We start from the raw sequence: 25,919 nt of genomic DNA, 5'->3' as shown, positions 1-25,919 counted from the left end.
AAAGTAATAATACAAAATATTCAGAAGACTAGTTTTATATTTTCATTAAATGTGCAAATCTGAAAACCTTCCAAAGGACCCTGATATTTTGTTTGACTTGTTTGTTCACTATATGACTGAGCTTTGAGTGGAGATGTTGACAGACACTGAGCATATATAGGTTATATATAAAAGTATATCAGCTATCTGCACTAGAAAGAAACTTTCAGTTTGACCATTTCCTTCCCAAGTTTGAATGTCTAGTTCTTAAAGGCTTAAATCATAAGAATTGCTCAGAGTACATTTAAAATTGAGAAGTCCAATCATCTAGATAATGTGGAGATCTTATTTCATCATATCAATGAAATTAAAATCCAGTTTAAACAAAACAAGGAATTTAATTAAAAGAATTCATCTTAGATTTATTTATAGACATAGATGCCACAAATAAAATAAAATTTTTATGTGAGACTATTCTTCCTTTGCTTATAGAACATAAAGGTTTTTATTATAGTCCTATGATTTTTTTCATCAAACCCCTTTCCTTTCCAATTTATTTCTTCTCTTATTGCTATTTGATTTACTATTGGGGAAAATTAAGACTATGTGCGAAAAATAATTTTACACGATTAATCTCTTCATTTGGCAACATATACCGTTTCTAATTGCCTTTACAGTTTTAACATTTTTTTCTTTTAAATCTTTTCCATTGATGAAAGTACACTAGGTTAAAATGTTTTTCTTGACATAGTCACCATACCAGACCATAGCATGGTTTTTGAAGACCAATGTTTGTTTCCACTGGATTTTCTAATTTTGATCATACTGTCCTAAGATGACAGGCTTGAATATTTGTTTCCTAAATTGGACAGAGATCCTCTTTTATCTGTTTATCATGTTGTGTTTATCTCCTATTGAAATTCAGGAGATCAATAAATATGTGTTAATTTCAGTTCACGGAAATTGGAACTAATATTGTTTGGCATGTCAGTTCAGAGGGGCAGGAGGCGTTGGAATCAGACATTAAAAAGGATAACATTTTATTATTTCTTTAAAATCAACTGATTATCATGTATTTTAATAATCTAAAAAAACTCAAAGGAAATCTTCACACCTTCTTTCAGTTCTGCATTCTTATCTTAGATCTCCTCTCTTCTTTGGGCCTGGGTTAGTGCAAGTAATAATAATAATTAAAAAAAATGATGTCTAGTAGTGCAGCAAGGTATATTTTAAGTGCTGGGAGTCAGGAAAAACATAATTATGTTACACATATACACAACAACTTCAGGTGTCAAATGCCTTGAAAAATCTGGTCTGCCCATACGTTCAACAAGCATTTTATTTTGTTCCTACTGTGCTCAAGACACTGTGTTAGATATTATTCATGATATAAGATGAATCATACAAACACTTTCCCTTAAGGAATTTATCTCTTATAAAAAAGTGGCAAAACATATAATGTAGTCAAGAGTATACTGTAAACTATGTACATGGGAGCTACAATATCAGCCAAGCTTTTTTAAGCTATTGGACATGTCTAGTGTTAGAATATTGTCTTTCTGTATATTTTAAAAGAAAAAGACTTAAATAAAAAATAAGGACCTTTCTAGGTCATTATAGGTGACACCAAATTTTGTTGGACAATACCTTTAACATAAGTGGAGACACATTTCCTTAGTTTCAAGTGTTGTATTTTATATTCTAGCTGTGCGTAAAATTGCACATTCTGTTCATTCTATTTTTCTTTCTCTTTCCCATTCAATTTCTTTATTTCTCACCACATGCAGTGTTTTTGTATGTTCTTCTCTCATAAATCTAGCACAGGAAATTTCAGTTCACCTTTCTGTATGGTAAAGCTGCTAATTAGCATTGACTTTCACACTACAGTCTATATAGTAAAATCTCATTAATTTTGCCCAATTGGGAAATAAAAGCTGAGTCTGAATCATAGAACATATAATAAGAAATGGCATGAGATAAAATATGTATGAAATAATCTGCTAACAGCAATTGAGTAATATAAGACTCAATCACAAATGTGAGGGAAAAAAATTTTTGAGCCTAAAAATACTCATAGATAAAATTTATTTTGACTACTATATTCAATATTTGAATAAAATCACTGCTAAAGTGGCTTAAAATAATTTTCTGGCTTTTACTTGAAAATAGGCAAAATATTACCCTTATTTACACTTTAATCAGAAAGTAATCTTTTGAGGGTACACATTTGTGTTTCAAGTAAGCTTATCTTAATTATCATCATTTCTAATTTTTAATTAAACAGATTTTTATTGTTTGGGGAGGAAATTCATCTAATAAGACAAAGACTGTAGCATAAAAAGTTCTTGTCCACAATAGTAAATAATTTTTAACTTTGTAAATACTTGAACCTGATATTACATAGTACAATTTATGATTGATACCATGTGTAATATTTTTATTTTCTAAGAAAACATTTAAAATCACATTAAAATTACAGAATTTTTTTAACTGCGTTTAAGAAGATAGATAGGTATACACAAAGATGTAGCTTATGTTTATTTACAGATTGCTTATCTCTTTATTTACTTTCTTTGGCAATATTTCAAATTTCTGGTTCACTTGCTCACTTCCTGCCAAATGACTGTAAATGTAAGCAGTGGTAGCTCATGATAAAATAACAGAACCATGTACTCAGCGACAAAAAGTAGACTTTGAAAACATTTCCAGGAAACCTTTTATTCAAATGGAAATATGGGAAGAAAGCTTAAGGGTCACTTTTGTGCAAACACAACTTTTATTGATTTTGGGAAAATAGGAGGGACCAGAGAAGAATGGGGTAGAATTGACAGAAGTGGTGCCACTTAAAAGACTGAGCTGAGAGGAGTTATTGAAATATGATAAAATCCCTAAGAGAAAAGTATTCCTGAATTCATGACAGGAGAGGATTTATAAAGGAGGAAGTCATCAGTAGTGTAGAATATCACAGACACCTAAAATCCAAGATAAAACCATTTTCCTGGCCAGAGGAATTATTGAAAGGATACCCCATGATCCACAGAGTTTTGGGGAAATTCTCGTTATTTTTTCCTGTTTACTTATAGCCTGGGAAGCTAAATTACTGAGGAAATAAACAAATAGAAAATATTTCTGCTCAGAAGACTAGGTAAGGGGCCCTTGGGATACAGAGAGTATAAGAGAAATCCTGGAGAGGAGTGAGCTAGAGAAGAGAGCTCCTGAATTCTGTCTATCAGTGTAACTGAGTCTGGGCTCACTCCTGATGAATTTAATAAAACAACCCATGATGCACAGCAAAGGATATGAAAACCAAAGTGACACTAGAACCACTTGAGATGTCAGTTTAATTAAAATATCAACAAACCTCCAACCAGATCAACCATGAAACCAAAACAAAGCAAAAAACAAAACAAACAAAAAACCCCAAAAAGTAAAGAGTTCTTCCAACCTAGAATTCTGTATCGAGTAATAATACCCTTTTGGAATGACAGCAAAATAAAAAAAGTTTTAGATCAAGGAAAACTACAAGACTCTGTCACTAGCACACTGGGGAAAAAAACAAAAAACAAAAAACAAGCAAGCAATCTAAAGGACATTCCTTAGGCTAAACAAAAATGATTCCAGAAGAAATCTCATAACTTAGGGAATGAAGAAAGAGCAAAGAAAATAGTAATTATCTAAAACTTAATGAAATAGATACCATACAAAGTATATTCTCTGACCATAATAGAATGAAATTATAAATAAGTAACAAAAATAGATCTGGAAAATCCCTAATAGTTGGGAATTAAATAATACACTTCTAAATAAACTATGGGCCAAAGAAGAAGTCTCAGGAATTTAAGAAAATATTTTGAACTAAATGCAATCAAAAATACAGTATATCAACACCTGTGGGATACAGTTAAAACAGTTCGTAGAGGGGGAGAGGGGAAAGATGGCGGAGGAGTAGGGGACCCTATTTCAACTGGTCCCCGGAATTGAGCTGGATATCTACCAGACCACTCTGAGCACCCACGAAACCAGCCTGAGATGTAAGAAGATCTGGATCTCTACAAACAATATTGCAGGTGGTTGGTTTTGAGGTAAAAAGCGGAGAGCCGTGATTCTGTGGGCAGATATCGGAGGATAAACGGCAGCGGGAGGGTGCCTGGACCTGGGGATCCTACACCGCCGGTGAGTGACAGCCTCCGCTCTGCAGCCGGGGCACAGACTCGCAGACCGGTAGCGTCGGGAAAGAACTTTAGGGCAGCCCCAGGGGTGGAGGACCAGTGCGGGGGGGGGGGGGGGGGGGGTCGCGCGCACGCGAACCGCAGCCCCCCGGACAGAAACTGGAGCGACGATCGCGCGCACGCAAACTGCAGCCTCCCAGATGGAAACCCGGTGCGCCGGGGTCCCGCCGGCGAACTGCAACCTCTGGGGTGGAAACCCCGAGCGGCGGAGTTGTGCGCATGTGAACTACAGTCCCCAGGACAGGACCCCAAGCTGTGGAGTCGCGCGCGCGCACGAACTGGAAGCAGCTGGTGGTTTTAGAAGCACAGAGGGCAGAGACGTGCCCCGACCTGGAGGCAGGACTGGGAGCACTGCGGAGGGGCGCACAACCCAGGATGCTGCACTTTATAGCAGCATGGACAGAAACGGAGACGATGTGGCCTGGAGAGCTCACTGAAGAACAGACTGCGATCTCTCTGCTCTGAGGCAGAGGGTTGGAAACGGTCTCTTCTGCTCTGACTCGCGGAAGAGACGCGGAAAGCCACCAGGGAAAGGTGCCAGAGAACAAAAGCCCCAAAGACTGATTCCCACTGAGCCCATCCCCTGCCACAGGGGGGCAGGGCAACTCCGCCCAAACAGGGTTGCTGAGTAACAGCGTGGCAGGCCCCTCCCGCAGAAGACAGGCTGGGAAAACAAGAGGCCAGCAACCCTAAGGTCCCAAGAAAACAGGTGCATCTTGCTTGGGTTCTGGTCAATTATTTGGACTCTATACATTCCCTCAAACACCCATCAACAGAATGACTAGGAGGAGGAGCCCCCAAAACAGAAAAGACTCAGAGATTATGACTTATGCTGCAGATTTACAAATGGATGCAGATATAACCAAGATGTTGGAGATGGAATTCAGGCTAGCAATTGTGAAGACAATGGCTAGAATGGAGAAATCAATTAATGGCAACATAGAGTCTCTAAGGGCAGAAATAAAAGGGGAATTGGCAGAACTTAAAAATGCTATCAATGAGATCCAATCCAATCTAAATAATCTAACAGCTAGGGTAACTGAGACAGAAGAGAGAATAAGCGATCTGGAAGACAGTATAATAGATAAAAAGGGAAAAGAGGAGGCCAGGGAAAAACAACTCAGAATCCATGAAAATAGAATCAGAGAAATAAGTGACACCATGAGGCGTTCCAATGTCAGAATCATTGGAATCCCGGAGGGAGTGGGGAGAGAGAGAGGGCTAGAAGATGTATTTGAGCAAATTGTAGCTGAGAACTTCCCTAATCTGGGGAATGAAACAAACATTCAAGTCCTAGAGACAGAGAGGACCCCTCCTAAGATCAAGGAAAACAGGCCAACACCCCGGCATGTAAGAGTAAAACTTGGAAATCTTAGAACCCAGGAAACCATCTTAAGGGCAGTTAGGGGGAAGAGGTTCCTTATGTACAGAGGGAGGAACATCAGAATAACATCAGACCTATCCACAGAGACCTGGCAAGCCAGAAAGGCCTGGCAAGACATATTCAGGGTACTAAATGAGAAGAACATGCAGCCAAGAATACTTTATCTGGCAAGGATTTCATTTAGAATGGATGGAGAGATGCAGAGCTTCCACGACCAGCAGAAGTTGAAAGAATATGTGACCACTAAGCTGGCCTTGCAAGAAATATTAAGGGGGGTTCTATAAAAGGAGAAAGACCCCAAGAGTGGTCTACAACAGAAATTTACAGGTACAATCTATAAAAACAACGTCTTCACAGGCAACATGATCAGAATTAATTCATATCTTTCAATAATCACTCTCAATGTGAATGGCCTAAATGCTCCCATCAAACGGCACAGGGTTGCAGATTGGATAAAAAGACAGGACCCATCCATATGCTGCCTACAAGAGACTCATTTTGAACCTAAAGATACATCCAGACTGAAAGTGAAGGGATGGAGATCTATCTTCCATGCCAGCAGACCTCAAAAGACAGCTGGGGTAGTAATTCTTATATCAGACAAATTAGATTTTAAACTAAAGTCTGTAATAAGAGACACAGAAGGACACTATATCATTCTTAAAGGGTCTATCCAATAAGAAGATCTAACAATTGTAAATATCTATGCCCCCAACATGGGAGCAGCCATCTACATAAGCCAACTGTTAACCAAAATGAAGAGTCATATTGATAACAATATGTTAATTGTAGGAGACCTTAATACTCCACTCTCAGCAATGGACAGATCATCTAAGCAGAAAATCAACAAGGAAACAAGAGCTTTGAATGATACATTGGACCAGATGGACCTCATAGATATTTACAGAACATTCCACCCTAAAACAACAGAATACTCATTCTTCTCGAGCGCACATGGAACTTTCTCCAGAATAGACCATATACTGGGTCACAAATCAGGTCTCAACCGATACCAAAAGATTGAGATTATTCCCTGCATATTCTCAGACCACAATGCTCTAAAACTGGAACTCAATCACAAGAAAAAATTTGGCAGAAATTCAAACACTTGGAAGCTAAACACCACTCTGCTCAAGAATGTTTGGGTCAACCAAGAAATCAAAGAAGAACTTAAACAATTCATGGAAATCAATGAGAATGAAAACACATCGGTCCAAAACCTATGGGATACTGCAAAGGCGGTCCTAAAGGGGAAATACATAGCCATCCAAGCCTCACTCAAAAAAATAGAAAAATCCCGAATTCACCAACTAACTCTACACCTTAAAGAACTAGAGAAAAAGCAACAAATGACGCCTAAGCCACACATTAGAAGAGAAATAATTAAAATTAAAGCAGAAATCAATAAATTAGAAACCAGAAACATGGGGCGCCTGGGTGGCTCAGTCGTTAAGCGTCTGCCTTCGGCTCAGGTCATGATCCCGGGGTCCTGGGATCGAGTCCCACATCGGGCTCCCTGCTCAGCAGGAAGCCTGCTTCTCCCTCTCCCATTCCCCCTGCTTGTGTTCCTGCTCTCGCTATCTTTCTCTCTGTCAAATAAATAAATAAAATGTTTAAAAAAAAAAAAAAAGAAACCAGAAACACAGTAGATCAGATCAATGAAACTAGAAGTTGGTTCTTTGAAAGAATTAATAAGATTGATAAACCACTGGCCAGACTTATCCAAAAGAAGAGAGAAAGGAGCCAAATTAATAAAATTATGAATGAAAGGGGAGAGATCATGACCAAACCAAGGAAATAGAAACAATTATTAGAAATTATTATCAACAGCTATATGCCAATAAACTGAGCAATCTGGATGAAATGGAGGCCTTCCTGGAAACCTATAAGCTGCCAAGACTGAAACAGGAAGAAATTGACAACCTGAATAGGCCAATAACCAGTAACGAGATTGAAGCAGTGATCAGAAACCTCCCAAAAAACAAGAGTCCAGGATTCCCTGGATAATTCTACCAAACATTCAAAGAAGAAATAATACCTATTCTACTGAAGCTGTTTCAAAAAATAGAAACAGAAGGAAAGCTTCCAGACTCATTCTATGAGGCCAGCATTACCTTAATCCCCAAACCAGGCAAAGACCCCATCAAAAGGAGAATTTCAGACCGATATCCCTGATGAATATGGATTCCAAAATCCTCAACAAAATCCTAGCTAATAGGATCCAATAATACATTAAAAGGATCATCCACCACGACCAAGTGGGATTTATCCCTGGGATTCAAGGGTGGTTCAACATTCGCAAATCAATCAATGTGATAGAACACATTAATAAGAGGAGGGAGAAGAATCATATGGTCCTCTCAATTGATGAAGAAAAAGCATTTGACAACATACGACATCCTTTCCTGATTAAAACTCTCCAGAGTATAGGGATAGAGGGAACATTCCTCAAGCTCATAAAATCCATCTATGAAAAACCCAAAGCGAATATCATCCTCAATGGGGAAAAGCTGAGAGCCTTTCCCTTAAGATCAGGAACACGTCAAGGGTGCCCACTCTCATCACTGTTGTTCAACATAGTACTAGAAGTCCTAGCAACAGCAATCAGACAACAAAAAGAAATGAAAGGTATTCAAATTGGCAAAGAAGAAGTCAAACTCTCTCTTTTTGCAGACGACATGATACTTTATGGAAAACCCAAAAGACTCCACCCCTAAATTACTAGAACTCATCCAGCAATTCAGTAATGTGGCAGGATACAAAATCAATACACAGAAATCAGTTGCTTTCTTATACACTAACAATGCAACTGTTGAAAGAGAAATTAAAGAAACGATTCCATTTACAATAGCACCAAAAACCATAAGATACTTTGGAATAAACCTAACCAAAGAGGTAAAGGATCTATACTCTAGGAACTACAAAACACTCATGAAAGAAATTGAAGAAGACACAAAAAGATGGAAAAATATTCCATGCTCATGGATCGGAAGACTAAACATTGTTAAAATGTCTATGCTACCCAGAGCAATCTATACCTTCAATGCCATCCCGATCAAAATTCCAATAACATTTTTCAAAGTGCTGGAACAAACAATCCTAAAATTTGTATGGAATCAGAAAAGACCCGAATCGCCAAGGAGTTGTTGAAAAAGAAAAAGAAACCTCGGGGCATCATGTTGCCCTATTTCAAGCTATATTACAAAGCAGTGATCACCAAGACAGCATGGTACTGGCACAAAAACAGACATACAGACCAATGGAACAGAATAGAGAACCCAGATATGGACCCTCAACTCTATGGTCAAACAATCTTTGACAAAGCAGGAAAAAACATGCAATGGAAAAAAGACAGTCTCTTCAATAAATGGTGCTGGGAAAATTGGACAGCCACATGCAGAAGAATAAAACTCTACCATTCTCTAACACCATACAGAAAGATAAACTCCAAATGGATGAAAGACCTCAATGTGAGACAGGAATCCATCAAAATCCTAGAGGAGAACATAGGCAGTAACCTCTTTGACATCGCCCACAGCAACTTCTTTCAAGACACATCTCCAAAAGCTAGTGAAACAAAAGCAAAAATGAACTTTTGGGACTTCATCAAGATAAGAAGCTTCTGCACAGCAAAGGAAACAGTCAACAAAACAAAGAGGGAACCCACAGAATGGGAGAAGATATTTGCAAATGACACTACAGATAAAGGGCTGGTATCCAAAATCTATAAAGAACTTCTCAAACTCAACACCCAAAAAACAAATAATCAAGTCAAAAAGTCGGCAGAAGAGATGAACAGACACTTCTCTGAAGAAGACATACAAATGGCTAACAGACATATGAAAAAATGTTCATCATCATTAGCCATCAGGGAAATCCAAATCAAAACCACACTGAGATACCACCTTACACCAGTTAGAATGGCCAAAATGGACAGGGAAAGAAACAACAAATGTTGGAGAGGTTGTGGAGAAAGGGGAACCCTCTTACACTGTTGGTGGGAATGCAAGTTGGTACAGCCACTTTGGAAAACAGTGTGGAGGTTCCTCAAAAATTTAAAAATAGAGCTACCCTATGACCCAGCAATTGCACTACTGGGTATTTACCCCAAAGACACAGATGTAGTGAAAAGAAGGGCCATATGCACCCCAGTGTTCTAGCAGCAATGTCCGCAATAGCCAAACTGTGGAAAGAGCTGAGATGCCCTTCAACAGATGAATGGATAAAGAAGATGTGGTCCATATATACAATGGAATATTACTCAGCCATCAGAAAAGATGAATACCCAACTTTTACATCAACATGGATGGGACTGGAGGAGATTATGCTAAGTGAAATAAGTCAAGCAGAGAAAGTCAATTATCATATAGTTTCACTTATTTGTGGAACATAAGGAATAACATGGAGGACATTAAGAGAAGGAAGGGAAAAATGGGCAGGGGGAATTGGAGGGAGAGATGAACCATGAGAGACTATGGACCTGAGAAACAAACAGGGTTTTAGAGGGAAGGGGGGAGTGGGGATTGGTTAGCCCGGTGATGGGTATTAAGGAGGGCACATACTGCATGGAGCACTGGATGTTATACGAAAACAAGGGATCATGGATCACTACATCAAAAACTAATGATGTATTGCATGGTGACTAACATAACATAATAAAATTAAAAAAAAAAGTTCTTAGAGGGAAATTTATAACATTACATGCATATGTCAGAACAGAAGAATGATTTAAAATCAATAACCCTGGCTTTCATGTTAAGTACTAGAGAGAGAAAAACAAAATAAACCTAAAGCAAGGTGAAAGAAGGTAAAGATTAGAGCAGAGATCAGTGAAATTGAAAACCAAACAATAATAAAAAAAAATCAATAAACCAAAAGTTTTTTTTTAATCAATAAAATTGATAAACCTCCATCAAAGCCAACAAAGAAAGAGGACACAATACATGTCCCTCTGATATTAAAATAATAGGACATTACAATCAAGTCTATGGCAATAAATTTGATCAATTAGATGAAATAGACCAATTCCTTGAAAGATACAAACTACAAAAATTCATTCCAGATGAAATATAACCATGGATAGTACAATATCCAACAAAGTAAATCCCAGTCCCGGATAGTTTCACTTGTGAATTCCACCGAACATTTAAGACAGAACTCACATCAATTCTCTATAATCTCTCCAGAAAATCGAATGGGAGGAAATACTTCCCAACTTAATTTATCAGTCTAATATCCATATATCATAACCAGATAAGGATATTACAAGGAAAGAAACTACAAATATCCATCATAAATAGAGACACAAAATCTTTAGCAAAATATATATTTTTGATCTATTTTAGCTGATATATTTTAATATCTTTGAGTAGTTTAAAGTGGGTTGGTAAAGTCCTAAGTCCATTTTGGGTTTTATTCCAGATGTGATGATCAGTGTCTTGATGGCAGGATATATAATGAAGATGGATAGATAAGAAAAATTAGAATAGATATCTTTGTTTCTTCAATATTATGAAGAAAATAAATCAAGCTGTAGGTAAATATGTGTTTTCATGAGAGGAGAGGATAAAAATAATTTAAAATAATTATTTTATGCTCTGGTAGCAGTTAAATTCAACCATAGTAACTGAAATTATGCAGTATATATTCATTCATTATGTATTAATTTATACATATTTATACTTCTACAGTTTATATTTATCTTATCTAATATCCTCTGTTAGAATATGTATGCATTATATCACTTATTAGACCCACATATCCTATATTTTCCGTAATTCAATACATTGACTCCAAAAGATATTCAATACCATCGCATGGAAGTGCATAAATAAATGAATTAGTGACTAGGCAGGGTTACTTGTTGCAAAGAACTCAATGGCCTTGTTTACTCTCGATGTATCTTTGTCAGCCAGGATGTATTTCGTAAGCTCGCTGCACATTTAATGGGGTGTGGTTAAGAGGAACATCTGTTTTTTTAAAGAACACACTTAAGGTGAATTGCATTATGGGCCAATGGTCTACATCCCACTGAGAGGGCAGATGGATAAATGTTTGGTTTATGATACCAAGAAGAGATATTCTAGAGATATGCTTCTGAGTTAGAGATTTCAGCTGACTTTATCATCAACTGGATGAAACTCTATATGCCTCAAGGAAATATCTTGATAAAGTTCTCCTTAGTTTTATGTCTTTCCTGTTCATTATTTTAAACTGTGCTTGACAAGGTAAAGATAGGTTTATAATTTTTTTTTAAGTGTTGAATGTAGAAGTTGAATCCTTTGTAATTGTTGCTTTATTTTAATTACTTTTAAAATTTATTTTTTTCCTTTAATTTACAAGCAAGCCAAAACTACATAGAAAAATAAATCTATACATCGTTTTGAGGAAACTTCTACTGTGCCAGCTTTAAATACTGAAAAGAATATTTGTGGGCCATAACTTTTCTGAATCCAAGATTGTAAGATTCACCATACTTTGTTTTTGGTTTGCTTTTTTGTGACTCAACTAGACTACACACTTCATTGCACAAAAAGTGAGCTAATACTAAATGAGATGGTGAGAGTCTGGATTGCATGATGTTCATATGGTTTACACAGCAGAGGCAGCTGTTGGTGCCAATTATGTAGTAATAAGCTTGAGCAGCTGCCAAAAGAATAAACCTAAGTTTGACTTGAAAGCAAGTAAGACATGATGTTTCGAAAGCTTCTGTCTCTCAGCACAAGTAGGTTGCTCATTTTTAATATGAAGATAGTAACTGGAGCCAATAAATCAAATGGAAGAGGACACTCTGGCTTCATATATAATCATTTTAGTCATAATAAAATTGTGATCTTAAATTTTTGAAATTTACAAAATTCTGTGGACTCTCAAATGGTGAATAAGTGTATGATTTAAGTGTATAGACCCATTTATATATCAAATCACCGTGCTGAATATACACATATAAGAAATAAGCTAAACATATGGATTCCCTCATTTATAACAAAACATAGCCACCTCTTGAGTGGAATTAAGCAGATGTTTAAAATTTTCAACAAATTTTAAAAGTGACTGAAGGCAGGAAATGAAGAAAATGATATCCAATTTAAGCTCTAGGAAGTCTGTAGACAGGCTATAATTATCTATTATTAAGGCAACTTCTATAAAGAATAGAAAACTATCCAGAAAGTTTTCTTCCCTCGTCTGATTTTTTTGAATTTCAGCCAGATGACAAATGAGGAATCCTTTTTTATTCTCTGTTCATCCATCTCCTTTTGAGATCTGGTCCTTTCATTTATTAATTTATTTGTACAAATTTAAACTTTTAGATAGTGAAAAAAACCAGTTCTGATAATTAGCCAGCGTATGCAGCCTGATGAATAGTTGGTAGTCTAAGAAATATTTAGTCATTTGTATCATATATTCCTATCTGTAAGTTATGGGTACTATTAGAAATTCAAAATGTCAAATGCAACTTGATGCTGTAGGAAAAGAAAAGTTTTATGTTTTTGTTTTTGTTATTGAATATCAGGCTCTGTGACTTTCTGATTTTTCCATGGCCAAGAAAGACAACAGTATGATGACTTTTTGTTCCTGGTGGGAGGGTCTGCATTGTGTGAATGGAGATCTGCGTCTTTGGATTCCCCAACAGAACTTGTACGGGGAGATCTGGGCTAGAATAAAGACAGCAGGAAGGAAAGCAACAAACACAAAGCAGTTTATTAAAGTGAAAGTACACTCTCAAGGTGGGAGATGGAGGAGGGTGCAGGAGATGAAACTGGCCCCAGGTTGTTTTGGGATTGGATATTATTCGATCTCTCGGGGCTGGAAGGAACTGTGAAGTACAGTGGGATGGTTTCTAATGGAAGCTACTCTCAGTCATTTGAGGGATTCCTCCCACAGGTTGAGAGGGGGAGTTTTTGACCCTACTGTCATAGCAGCCTTTCTCCATGAGGTGTGGGGGCTATAATACCCACAATGCAAATGCACTATAATGAGTATAGGGGTTCCTGGGGCAGAGGTGGAAGAGGAGAGCATACGTTCTGTTCCTGTGGCTCGTGATCTGTCAGCCCCAAGGTCTTGGAAGCCACAAGATCAGGATGTTGTGCCCCAGGCTTTAATGTGTAGCTTGTATATTACTGTCCTTGTCTTCAGTTCTATGACTCTATCATTCCCTTTTAAAGATTTGGGACTCTGCCTTTAGTTGTTCCTTCCACTGCTCATGTCTAGCCTCTGCCTAACACTTTGAAATGCACCTATCTACTTGTCTGGAGCTGGACATCTTTGAAGGCTTGAAGTCTCAACTACTTTAGAATTTTGAGAGTAAAAATATGTGCTGCAAATACTGAAGAGAGTCTTTCCTCAGGGGTCTTCCAAAGGTTGGAGTTTGGGCACAATGAGTCCTCCATCTCTATGTTCTGTCTCCTAAACTGAGAAACCTCCAGCCTTTGCCACTTAGAATACTCCTTAAAGTGGAGTCTCTCACCTGCTATAGTCACTGACAACTATTGACTAGTAAGCCCATGACAAAAGAGAAATTAATCATTATTGCTATCTTTCCTTTTACCCCAGGAGCTAAAGCAAGGAGCAGGCAAAAAATAAAAAATAAACAAATAAGAACAAATCCAGGAAGACCCAGTAGGCAAGTGAAAAACACAAGCAAAACATATGGATTAGGCAACTTCTAACAAAATAGAACAGCAGGGGAGAAAGGTACTCTTCAAATAAAAATAATAAGAGCACTAAAGAAGTCTTAAGTGTAACAAAAATAGAACTGTGGAATTGAAGAAACAGCTACAAAAATAATAGGAAGCTAAGATTTGGGAAATACTTTCTGATCAAGACTATGTTTCATGTCTGTTTTCAATTTGGATTCAACAATAACATCTTCTAAAGTCCCTTCTATATGCAGAAGAGAAGCTGGAAACTCAATTTCCCAGAATCCCCTTTCCTGTGTGGTACCCAGAATCATATGAGATTTGGAAAGTACAAGAGAAGGAGATTCTGTTATTTTCCAGGGGCAGTTGCATCCTGTTGTGAGATTCACTTTTGCTTCCTGGCCCACTCTTTCTTTCTTCCTTTCTTCCTTTCTTCCTCCCTCCCTCCCTCCCTCCCTCCCTCCCTCCCTCCCTTCCTTCCTTCCTTCCTTCCTTCCTTCCTTTCTTCTTTCCTTTCTTTCTTTTCTTTCTTCTGGCACTATCTTGAGAATCAGCTGCTTTGCTGCTGCAGATTGAGGCAGTTGAATACCCTTCTGTATTAGCTTGGCAGGTCTTCCATAACCAAGTATCACAGGCTGAGTAGGTGGTTTCTCCTTGAAGGTTTTCCCCTTTGCTTGCAGATGGCTACCTTCTAATTGTTTGGTCCTCACATGACCATCCCCCTGTACACTCACATCCCTGACGTATATCCTCACACATCTCTGAATGTCTTCACGTTTTCTTTCTTGTAAGGACACCTGTGAAATTTGATTAGCATGTCCTAATCTCCTCCTCTTATAAGGACACCAGAAAGATTAGATTAGAGAACAGTCTAATGACCTTATTTTAACGACTTCTTTAGAGGTTGTTTCTTAAGGTACAGTCACATTCTTAGGTAACTGGAGCTAGAGCTTCAACATATCAATTTTGGAGATAACATAATTTAGTCTATATCACCTGCTTAGAAATTTTTAGGAATTTCAGTGGCTTTTTACTGAGTTTCTGAGAACTACCCACTTTGGTACTTCAGGCTGAGACCTTCAGCATTTGCCTCACTGACTTTTCACAGTCCTTTACTGAGCTGATGTCTTCTTCCTCAGTTTCCACATAGTTGTGGAAATGCCTAGTTCCTAGGTTGATTTGTACAACTGGAATATAGTGTATTCTTCCTCCCCCTCTCAATTTATCTATCTGTCCATCATCTTTCTGTCTGTCTGTCTCTCTCTCCATCTGTATTAGTTTTCTAGGGCTGCTATAACAAAGAACCACAGACTTTGTGGGTAGGTTTGTATTCTTCTGAGACCTTTCTCCTTGGCTGATAAATGTCTGTCTTCTGTCTTTACCTTGTCTTCCTTCTGTATCTGTCTGTGCTCAAATTTACTCTTCTTAAAGGAACAGCAGTCATACTGATTTTGAGCTCACCCCAATAAACTCATTATAATTTAACTGCCTATTTAAAGACCCTATGTCCAGATACAGTCACATTCTGAGGTATTTTATAACTTTAATATGTAAATTTGGGGGGAACACAGTTTAGCCCATAACTGTCCATCTATCTACCAACTAATTGCTGAACTATTTGAAAGCAATTTGCAGACCACATGATGTGTTATATGTAGATACATAGCATGTTCTTAAGAATAAGAGCTTTCTTCTGCCTTAAATAGGACTGGATCATAGTGATTGGAAGGGGATTTGAAGTCAGAGAGTCATACTCCTACCGGCTTAGAAGAAAACAAACACCCAGGTTGTGACCTGACTATGCAGTCATATGTCACAGAACTTGGCCTCTAAAAGCCAAGAGTGGTTCCTGGCAACAGGTGGCAAGAGAATGGGGACTTCAGTAACAGAAGTACAAGGAAATGATTGTGCCAAAATGAGGGAGCTTGGAAGAAAATCCTGATCCCTAGATATGAAGAGAAGCTCCAGGCAACACTTTGATACTTTGATTTCAGCTTAGTGATATCTGGAGGAGAGGACCTTGCTAGCTCAGACTCCTGACCATTGAAGGTGTGATAAAATAATTTGTGTTTAAGCCACTGAGTTTCTGGTAATCTGTTTCATAGTACTAAAAACTAAGACACTCAGTTTTCAGTCTAGCCATTTGACAATGTCTGGATATATTTTAGACCATTGAAGTTTGAAGGAGGGTCTTTTTGCTTTTAGTACCTAGAGGCCAGAATGCTGCTGAACATCGTACAATGCACAAGGCAGCCCCTCGAAGCACAGGATTGTGAAGCTCTAGAAGTTAGTAATGCCGAGGTTGAGAACCCCTGGGTTAGGCTATTTTATTAGAATCATCTGCAGTTGGAAGAGGAAAACTGCTTTTGTTAGAATCTTGAAAATACAACAACTTTCTAGGAATAAATTAGGGAATTTCACTAACTATATAAATTTTGTTTGGAATAGCACGATATTATTAAATACTGCCCAGTGGAGAGCATTATTTTCAAGGTTTCCAAAATGAATCTGACACTTCTTACATATAAGGATTAAGTTCTAAGTTATGTTTTAATATTGATAAGAAATTACCACCTATATGAGAAAATAAAGATCATACATATTAGAACATTTTTCTCAGAATGTGTAAAATGCTTGAGGTATTTTGTTTCGTTTTGATTTTTTTCTCTGCATATACATTTTGCAGGGTCTCATTGGAAGCATTTAATGGTAGAAAAAAATTCAGTATTTGGCTTCTGCACTCCCTTCACATTTCATTTTCTTTCTCATCAGGAAAGCTTCCTAGGTCTTTGACAAAATATCTCTTTGAAAAATCTGATGCATACCACAGAATTCCAAAGTTTGTGGGTGGTGGCATAAACACACAAAGAGGAGATTATCATACCTTTTATAATTCCAAAGCAAAAGACTCTTTAGGACCTTGAAGACTTACATATAAGACAGAAAGATTTGTAATAGTAAATATATAAATAAAAACGAGAGTTGGTGACATGCTTTAACTACTTATAACCCTTGGACATGATAAATTAAACATTAAATGAGTACAAGTTTGCAGTCTATTTTTTTCAGTGCTGTTCTTGATTTCTTGCTACTCAGCAGGACTCTTCAGGATTATCACATGTTTTTTAACAGTTTTAAATAATAAACATTCTAAAAGCACAAGATGCCTGTAAGTTAGTACCAGCTGTCAGTCAATGAGAACTCCACATTTGGTATGAATTCCAACATTCTCTTTCTGACATGAACCATCAGAACATTTAACAGAGAACAGATAAACGAGCATCAAGAAGGCATTGTGACAAGATTGCAAAAATGTGTTGAATATCAGATTCTATTTACAGGGGATAAAAACAATATAAAAAACCTGATCCATGTTGTTTGTAAGGCTCTGTCTTGATTGAGTTCTCCCTATCAAGTGAGTATTACGAAATAAGATCTCCCTAACTTAGTTATATTTTCAAATCTCTGTAAAGACAAATGTCTCATGTTTTGTGGCTATTCTTTCCTATTTATAATTAGAGTAGCCTTGAAGGAGAATAGAAAGACAAATAGCAAAAAACTAAGTAAATGCGAACTTTTATCCAGAAGTGATTTGTCTGATAAGCTTACCTATCTCAGAACATAAAGTATCAAAAGATCTATCAGAGCAACCAAAACAAATGTTAGCATATGCATACTTGAATAATATGGGCAAGCATATATAGCATTTATTGTAAATCAGATCCAGTATCTGAGAGCTATCTTTAGGTAGTAACTCATTTAATTCTCATAACAACCTATGAGATAAGGACTATGTTTATCTCCATTTGATAAATGAGAAAACTGAAACAGAAATAGTTTCAGTACCTTTTCTGAGTAAGTTCAGCCAGTAAGGGGCTTAGGAAATATTAAAAATAAAGTCCTTACTGTTAGCCGGTTAGGTTCAAGTGGTTAATCTCCAAGTCTCTATTTAGGCTTTATTCGAACATTTATTTAGTGTTTAGTGTTTATAGTGCCCTGAGCTGGCTGCTGGGAGATAAAGATAAATAAGGTATGTAAATCAGTACATCTCATTTTAATGTGTGTTGTGATAGGAACACAAAGAAGCGATTATTACGTGACAAATAACAAAAGGAAAAACAAGGCAGTTATATTAACAATAAATAGTTTTATGTATTTCAACTTCACATTGTTTTATAGCCATTTGAACATATTGACACTGTCAGTTATATTCAGAATGATGGCCTCAAGTTATGAAAGAACATTTAATCTGTGTTCACAGAATTTTGGTTAAAAAAGAAGGCAGTACATTTATAAACTTTTATTCTGGATAGTATATTTATGTTTTGGACTAAATTCTTAAATTTTTCATTATATTTTGGGAGGTTTTTTGTTTTGTTTTTGTTTTTGTGGTTGTTTCCAGGGCTTACCACATACATTTTAGTTTATAAGAATCTACTTGAGGGGAGCCTGGGTGGCTCTATTGGTTAAGCCTCTGCCTTTGGTTCAGATCATGATCCCAGGGCCCTAGGATCCAGCCCCTCCTCTGGCTCCCTGCTTGTCCCTTGCCCTCTGTCCCTCCCCCTCCCTCCAACCCACCTCCTCCCACTCACACTCATGGTCTCTCTCCCACACTCTCAAAAAATAAATAAATAAATAAGTAAATAAAATCTTCAAAAAAAACACGAATCTACTTGAGATTTATATTAATTCCAGTGAGATGGCGAGATACTACACTTACATAGCTCTATTCTTTTTTTTCTTTTTCCTATTATTATACATACTGCATTTATATATGCTATAAAATCAACACTACATTGCTACTACTTAGTATAATTTCATGTTGATTATAGAAGCTGAGAAAAGAAAGGAAGCAAGTATGTATTTATAGATTTTATTATGTGTACAATTTTATTTACATTTATGGTTCATTTATTCCTGTGAGTTTGGTTTTTTTAAACTATTTTTAAAATTTTTATTTTTATTCTTATTAAGTTTTTATTATTTTTTATTTTTTATTTATTTGACAGAGAGAGAGACAGCGAGGGAGGGAACAAAAGCAGGGAGAGTGGGAGAGGGAGAAGCAGGCTTCCCGCCGAGCAGGGAGCCCCATGTGGGGCTCAATCCCAGGACCCTGGGATCATGACCTGAGCCGAAGGCAGACGCTTAACAACTGAGCCACCCAGGCGCCCCTTTATTAAGTTTTTAATTTTAATTCTGGTACAGTTAACATAAAGTGTTGTATTAGTTTCATGTATACAATATAGTGATACAATTCTATATATATTATTCAGTGGTCATCAGGATAAATGTGCTCTTAAATCCCCATCACCTATTTGACTCATTCCCCCACCCACCTCTCCTTTGGTAACTGTCAGCTTTTTCTCTATATTTAAGAGTCTGTTTCTTGGTTTCTTTCTCTCTCTCTCTCCTCTCTCTCTCTCTTTTTCCTTTCCTCCTTTCTTTTGTTTCTTAAATTTAACATATGACTGAAATCATATGATATTTGTCTTTCTCTGACTGATTTACTTTGCTTAGCATTATACTCTGTAGCTCTATCCATGTTGTTGCAAATGGCAAGATTTCATTCTTCTTTATGGCTGAATAATATCCCATTGTATATGTATAACACTTCATCTGTATCCATTCTTTTACTGTTGGACATTGGGCTGCTTCCATAATTTGGCTATGTAAATAAATGCTGCAATAAATGTAGGGTGTATGTATCCTTTTGAATTAGTGTTTTTCTATTTTCATGGTAAATACCCAATATTATGATTATTGAATCCAAGGGTAGTTCTATATTTTTAACCTTTTTTTTTTTTAAGATTATTTATTTGAGAGAGAGAGAGAAAGAGAGAGAGAGCATGAGCAGGTGGGGCAGAGGGAGAGGGAGAGAGACTCTTAAGCAGACTTCATGCTAAGCAGGGAGCCTGATGTGGGGCTTGATCCTAGGACCCTGAGATCATGACCTGAGGTGAAACCAAGAGTTGGATACTTTTCCAACTGCACCACATAGGCACCCCTATTTTTAACTTTACGAGGGACCTCTACACTGTTTTCCACAGTGAATGCACGAATTTGCATTCTCACCAACAGTGCACAAAGGTACCTTTTTCTCCACATCCTCACCAACATCTGTTGTTTCTTCTCTTGTGATTTTAGCCATTCTGACAGGTGTGTGGTGATATCTCATTGGAATTTTGATTGCCATTTCCCTGATGATAAGTGATGTTGAGAATTTTTTCATGTGTGTGTTGGTCGTCTGGATGTCTTCTTTGGAGAAATGTCTGTTCATGTCCTTTGCCTATTTTTTAACTGGGCTATTTGATTTTTAGGTGTTGAGTTGTATCGATTCTCCATAAATTTTGGATATTAACACTTTATTGGATATGTCATTTGCAAATATCTTCTCATTCAGTAGACTACCTTTTTAGTTTTGTTAGTGATTCCTTTGCTGTGCAGAAGCTTTTTATTTTGATATAGTCCCAATAGTTTATTTTTGCTTTTATTTCCCTCACTTCAGGAGACCTATCTAGAAAAATATTGCTGTAGCCAATGTCAGAGAAATTACTGCCTGTGCCCTCTTCCAGGATTTTTATGGTTTCAGTCTCACATTTAGGTCTTCAATCCATTTTGAGTTTATTTTTGCATATGGTGAAAAAAAGGTGTCCCATTTCATTCTTTTTTTTTTTTAATTAACATATAATGTATTATTTGTTTCAGGGGTACAGGTCTATGATTCGTCAGTCGTACACAATACACAGCACTCACCACAACACATACCCTCCCCAATGTCCATCACCCAGCCACCCAACCCTACCACCCCCTCCACTCCAGCAACCCTCAGTTTGTTTCCTGAGATTAAGAGTCTCTTATGGTTTGTCTTCATTTGTCTCCTCTCTGGTTTCTTCTAATTTCATTTTTTTCCCTCTCTTCCCCTATGATCCTCTGCCTTGCTTCTCAAATTCCGTATATCAGTGAGATCATATGATAATTGTCTTTTTCTGACTGACTTATTTCGCTTAGCATAATACCGTCTGGTTCCAGCCACATTGTTGCAAATGGCAAGATTTCATTTTCTGATGGCTGCATAATATTCCACTGAGTATGTGTGTGTGTGTGTGTGTGTGTGTATTCTCCCACAACCTCCCCAACATCTGTCATTACCTGACTTGTTCATTTTAGCCATTCTGACTCGTGTGAGGTGGTATCTCATTGAGGTTTAGATTTGTATTTCCCTAATGCTGAGTAATGTTGAGCAGTTTTTCATGTGTCTGTTGGCCATTTGGATGTCTTCTTTGCAGAAGTGTCTGTTCTTGTCTTCTGCCCATTTCTTAATTGCATTATTTGTTCTTTGGGTGTGGAGTTTGAGAAGTTCTTTATAGATTTTGGATAGTAGCCCTTTATCTGATATGTCATTTGCAAATATCTTCTCCCATTCTGTCGGTTGTCTTTTGGTTTTCTTGACTGTTTTCTTTGTTGTGCAAAAGCTTTTTTATCTTGATGAAGTCCCAGTAGTTCATTTTTGCCCTTGCTTCCCTTGCCTTTGGTGATGTGTCCAGGAAGACATTGCTGCAGCCAAGGTCAAAGAGGTTGCTGCCTGTGTTCTCCTCAAGGATTTTGATGGATTCCTTTCTCACATTTCAGTCTTTCATCCATTTTGAGTCTATTTTTGTGTATGGTGTAAGGAAATGGTCCAGTTTCATTCTTCTGCATGTGGCTGTCCAATTTTCCCAACACCATTTGTTGAAGAGGCCGTCTTTTTTCCATTGGATATTCTTTCCTGCTTTGTTGAAGATGAGTTGACCATAGAGTTGAGAGTCCATTTCTGAGTTCTCTGTTCTGTTCCATTGATCTATGTGTCTGTTTTGTGCCAGTACCATACTGTCTTGATAAGTACAGCTTTGTAATAGAGCTTGAAGTCTGGAATGTGATGCCACCAGGTTTGGTTTTCTTTTTCAACATTTCTCTGGCTATTCAGGGTCTTTTCTGATTCCATACAAATTTTAGAATTATTTGTTCCATTTTTGTGAGAAAGTTTTTTTTTTTTTTTTTTTTAAGATTTTATTTATTTGACAGAGAGAGACACAGTGAGAGAAGAAACACAAGCAGAGGGAGTGGGAAACGGAGAAGCAGGCTCCCCGCTGAGCAGGGAACCTGATGCGGGGCTCGATCCCAGGACCCTGGGATCATGACCCGAGCCAAAGGAAGATGTTTAACAACTGAGCCACCCAGGCTCCCCTCTGTGGAAAAGTTGATGGTATTTTGATAGGGATTGCATTGAATGTATAGATTGCTCTAGCTAGCATAGGCATTTTTAACAATATCTATTCTTCCAATCCATGAGCATGGAATGTTTTTTCATATCTTTGTGCCTTCCTCAATTTCTTTCATGAGTATTCTATAATTTTCTGAGTATAGATCCTTTGCCTCTTTGGTTAGATTTATTCCTAGGTATCTTATGGTTTTGGGTGCAATTGTAAATGGGATCGACTCCTTAATTTCTCTTTCTTCTGTCTCACTGTTGGTTATAGAAATGCAACTGATTTCTGTACATTGGTTTTGTATCCTGCCACTTTACTGAATTCCTGTATGAGTTCTAGCAGCTTTGGCGTGGAGTCTTTTGGGTTTTCCACATAAAGTATCATATCATCTGTAAAGAGTGAGAGTTTCATTTCTTCTTTGCTGATTCAGATGCCTTTTATTTCTTTTTGTTGTCTGATTGCTGACTAGGACTTCTAGTACTATGTTGAAGAGCAGTGATGATAGTGGACATCCCTGCCATGTTCCTGACCTTAGGGGAAAAGCTCTCAGTTTTTCCCCTTTGAGAATTATATTTGTTGTGTGTTTTTCACAGATGGCTTTTATGATATTGAGGTTATGTACCCTCTATCCCTATACTCTGAAGAGTTTTAATCAAGAAAGGTTGCTGTACTTTGTCAAATGCTTTTTCTGCATCTATTGAGAGGATCATATGGTTCTTGTCCTTTTATTAATGTAATGTATCACATTGTTTGATTTGCGAATGTTGAACCAACCTTGCGGCCCAGGGATAAATCCCACTTGGTCATGCTGAGTGATCCTTTTAATGTACTGTTGGATCCTATTGGCTAGTATTTTGGTGAGAATTTTTGCATCCATGTTCATCAGGGATATTGATCTGTAATTCTCCTTTTTGGTGGGGTCTTTCGCTTTGGGATCAAGGTGTAATGCTGGCCTCATAAAATGAGTTTGGAAGTTTTCCTTCCATTTCTATTTTTTGGAACAGTTTCAGAAGAATAGGTATTAATTCTTCTTGAAATGTTTGGTAGAATTCCCCTGGGAAGCCATCTGGCCCCGGGCTCTTGTTTGTTGGGAGATTTTTGATTACTGCTTTAATTTCCTTGCTGGTTATGGGTCTGTTCAGGTTTTCTGTTTCTTCCTGGTTCAGTTTTGGTAGTTTATACATCTCTAGGAGTGCATCCATTTCTTCCAAATTGTCTAATTTGTTGGCATATAGTTGCTCATAATATGTTCTTATAATTGTTTGTATTTCTTTGGTGTTGGTTGTGATCTCTCCTCTTTCATTCATGATTTTATTTATTTGGGTCCTTTCTCTTTTCTTTTTGATAAGTCTGGCCAGGGGTTTATCAATCTTATTAATTCTTTCAAAGAACCAGCTCCTAGTTTCGTTGATCTGCTCTACTACTCTTTTGGTTTCTATTTCATTGATTTCTGCTCTGATCTTTGTTATTCTCTTCTCCTGCTGGCTGTTCTTTTTCCAGCTTCTTTAGGTGTAGGGTTAGGTTGTATATTAGAGACCTTTCTTGTTTCTTGAGAAAGGCTTGTATCACTACATACTTCCCTCTTAGGACGCCTTTGCTGCATCCCATAGATTTTGAACAGTTGTATTTTCATTTTCATTTGTTTCCATGAATTTTTTAAATTCTTCTATAATTTCCTGGTTGAGCCATTCATTCTTTAGTAGGATGCTTTTTAGTCTCCATGTATTTCAGTTCTGTCCAACTTTCCTCTTGTGATTGAGTTCGAGTTTCAAAGCATTGTGGTCCAAAAATATGCAGGGAATGATCCCAGTCTTTTGGTACCAGTTGAGACCTGATTTGTGACCCAGATGTTATCTATTCTGGAGAATGTTCCATGTGCACTAGGGAAGAATGTATATTCTGTTGCTTTGGGATAGAATGTTCTGAATATATCTGTGAAATCCATCTGGGCCAGTGTGTCATTTCCTTGTTGATCTTTTGCTTAGATGATCTGCCATTTCAGTGAGGGGGGTGTTAAAGTCCCCTACTATTATTGTATTATTGTTGATGTGTTTCTTTGATTTTGTTATTAACTGGCTTGTATAATTGGCTGCTCCCATGTTAGGGGCATAAATATTTACAATTCTTAGATCTTATTGGGTAGACCCTTTAAGTAGGATATAGTGTCCTTCCTCATCTCTTATTACAGTCTTTGGTTTAAAACCTAATTTGCCTGATATAAGGATTGACACCCCAGGTTTCTTTTGATGTCCATTAGCATGATAAATGGTTTTCCACCCCCTCACTTTAAATCTGGAGTTGTCTTTGGGTCTAAAGTGAGTCTCTTACAGACAGCATATTGATGGGTCTTGTTTTTTTTATCCAATCTGATATGGTGTGTCTTTTGATTGGGACATTTAGCCCATTTACATTCAGGGTAACTATTGAAATATATGAATTTAGTGCCACTGTATTGCATCTAAGGTGACTGTTACTGTATATTGTCTGTGTTCCTTTCTGGTCTATGTTACTTTTGGGCTCTCTCTTTGCTTAGAGGACCTCTTTCAACATTTCTTGTAGGGCTGGTTTGGTGATTGCAAATTCTTTTAGTTTTTGTTTGTCCTGGAAGCTTTTTATCTCTCCTTCAATTTTCAATGACAGCCTAGCTGGATCAAGTATCTTGGCTGCATATTTTTCTCCCTAGTACCCTCCGTTTCATTATTTTGCATGTAGCCAACACCATTTGTTGAAGAGACTTTCTTTTTCCATTGCATATTCTTTCCTTTTTTGAAGATTAGATGACCATATAAATATAGGTTCATTTCTGGTTTTTTTAATTCTGTTCCATTGATCTTTGTACCTGTTTTTGTGCCAGTACCATGTTGCTTTGATTACTACAGCTTTATAATATAACTTGAAGTCTGGAATTGTGATACCTCCAGTTTTGTCTTTCTTTTTCAACATTGCTTTGGCTATGCAGGGTCTTTTGTGGTTCCATACAAATTTTAGGATGTTTATTCTAGTTCTGTGAAAAATCTTTTGGTATTTTGATAGAGATTCATTAAATGTGTAGATTGCTTTGGGTAGTGTAGAAATTTTAACAATATTTGTTCTTCCAATCCATGTGCATGGAATATTTCCATTTTTTGGTGTCATCTTCAATTTCTTTCATTAGTGTTATATAGTTTTCAGAGTATATGTCTTTAACCTCTTTGGTTAAGTTTATTCCTAGGTATTTTAATATTTTTGGTGTAATTGTAAATGGGATTGTTTTCTTAATTTCTCATTCTCTGCTTCATTATTAAAGTATAGAAAGGCAACAGATTTTTGTATATTGATTTTGTGTCCTGCTACTTTACTGAATGATTTTTTTTAAAGTATTGTTGGGTTCAGTTTACTAGTATTTTGTTGAGGATTTTTGCATCTATATTTATCAGAGATACTGGCTTGTAGTTCTTTCTTA

Source organism: Mirounga leonina, unplaced genomic scaffold (assembly GCF_011800145.1).
Source record: "Mirounga leonina isolate KUSES-001 unplaced genomic scaffold, KU_Mleo_1.0 Mir_168, whole genome shotgun sequence".
Lineage (NCBI taxonomy): Eukaryota > Metazoa > Chordata > Mammalia > Carnivora > Phocidae > Mirounga > Mirounga leonina.
Note: the sequence above shows the minus strand (reverse complement) of the source record.